The sequence below is a fragment of the Hyperoodon ampullatus genome (assembly GCF_949752795.1).
Source record: "Hyperoodon ampullatus genome assembly, chromosome: 9".
Lineage (NCBI taxonomy): Eukaryota > Metazoa > Chordata > Mammalia > Artiodactyla > Ziphiidae > Hyperoodon > Hyperoodon ampullatus.
Genome location: NC_136922.1, coordinates 29087292 through 29089230, shown reverse-complemented (window position 1 = coordinate 29089230; position 1939 = coordinate 29087292). Strand labels below are relative to the sequence as shown.

At 54.4% G+C, this 1939-nt stretch overlaps 1 pseudogene across 1 annotated transcript; it reads left to right on the top strand.

Moving 5' to 3' along the window:
• The first annotated feature begins 255 nt into the window (after positions 1 to 255).
• LOC307058073 (keratin, type II cytoskeletal 8-like) lies at positions 256 to 1719 on the top strand (annotated as a pseudogene). The gene has a single exon. The product of its transcript is annotated as a keratin, type II cytoskeletal 8-like (transcript).
• The last annotated feature ends 220 nt before the right edge of the window (positions 1720 to 1939 follow it).

Here is a 1939-nt window from a genome sequence, read left to right as displayed (position 1 = left end):
TTTTGACAATGTAGCCTTTCTCAAAGTACATTGAGGATAATCAACTAATGATGTGCATATTTTTAAGTTAAAAAAAATTAAGACCCTTTAGAAAATGTTTTTGCAAAAATCTACATATAATTAGGGATTAAAAACTCATTCTCCAAAATGAACTCTAAATACCCATGATCAAAATTTGAAATACTGAGGATCAGCTTCGCAACTCCTCGAGTCTCTGTGTGCTTTGGCCTCCTCGCCTCCTCTCCAGCCTCCACCATGTCCATCAGGGTGACCCAGAAGTCCTACAGGGTGTCCACCTCCGGTCCCCCGTCCTTCAGCAGCTGCTCGTACACCAGTGGGCCGGGTGCCCGCATCAACTCCTCGGCCTTCTCCCGGGTGGGCAGCAGCAGCAGCTTCTGGGGCGGCCTGGGCAGCAGCATGAGTCTGGCTGCAGGTTACAGTGGGGCCCCAGGTCTGGGGGACATCACAGCTGTCACAGTGAACCAGAGCCTGCTGAGCCCCCTCAAGCAGGAGGTGGACCCCGACATCCAGGTTGTGCGCACCCAGGAGAAGGAGCAGATCAAGACCCTGAACAACAAGTTCGCCTCCTTCATCAACAAGGTACGGCACCAGGAACAGCAGAACAAGATTTTGGAGACCAAATGGAACCTCCTGTAGCAGCAGAAGACAGCCCGGAGCAACGTAGACAACATGTTTGAGAGCTACATCAACAACCTCTGGCGACAGCTGGAAACCCTGGCCCAGGAGAAGCTGAAGCTGGAAGTGGAGCTTGGCAACATGCAAGGGCTGGTGGAGGACTTCAAGGCCAAGTATGAGGAAGACATCCAAAAGCACACAGACATGGAGAATGAATTTGTCATCATCAAGAAAGATGTGGATGAAGCTTAGATGAACAAAGTAGAGCTGGAGTCCCGCCTGGAAGGGCTGACTGACGAGATCAACATCTACAGGCAACTGTATGAAGAGGAGATCCACGAGATGCAGTTGCAGATTTCTGACACCTCCGTGGTCCTGTCCATGGACAACAGCCGCTCTCTGGACCTGGATGGCATCATCACCAAGGTAAAGGCCCAGTATGAGGAGATCGCCAACTGCAGCCAGGCTGAGGCTGAGACCATGTACCAGATCAAGTACAAGGAGCTGCAGACCTTGGCTGGGAAGCACGGGGATGACCTCCATCGCACGAAGATTTCTGAGATGAACCGGAACATCAACTGACTCCAGGCTGAGATCGAGGGCCTCAAAGGCCAGAGGGCTTCCCTCGAGGCCGCCATTGCTGATGCTGAGCAGGGTGGGGAGCTGGCCGTCAAGGATGCTCGGGCCAAGCTGGTGGAGCTGGAGGCTGCTCTGGGAACCGCCAGGCAAGACATGGTATGGCAGCTGCGCGAGTACCAGGAGCTGATGAAGGTCAAGCTGGCCCTGGATGTGGAGATCACCACCTACCGCAAGCTGCTGGAGGGCGAGGAGAGCTGGCTGGAGTCTGGGATGCAGAAGATGAGCATCCACACCAAGACCATCAACGGGTACTCAGGTGGACTCACCTCAGCCTGTGGGACCCCTGGCCTCAACTACGGCTTGAGCTCCTACCAGTCCAGCTTGGGCTCTGGAGGGGGCTCTGGCTCCTTCAGCCGTAGCAGTTCCAAGGCTGTGGTTGTGAAGAAGATTGAGACCCATGATGGGAAGCTGGTGTCCGAGTCCTCTGACATCCTGCCTAAGTGAAAGGCTCCTGAGATCCCTCCCAGCCTCTCCACTCACTTGCTCCTGCAAGAAGGAGTTATGCAGGGGAGTGCTGGAACCAAAGACCTGAGGCTCAGTCCCGTCCTTAGCCCACCCCTGGGGGAGTCAACTGCCTGGGGCTCCCTCTCTTGCCCACGCCCCCAACTAAAAGCCAGTCCAAGTGTCTTTTTCAGAATAAAGCTTCAGCTGGCTCTGCCAAAAA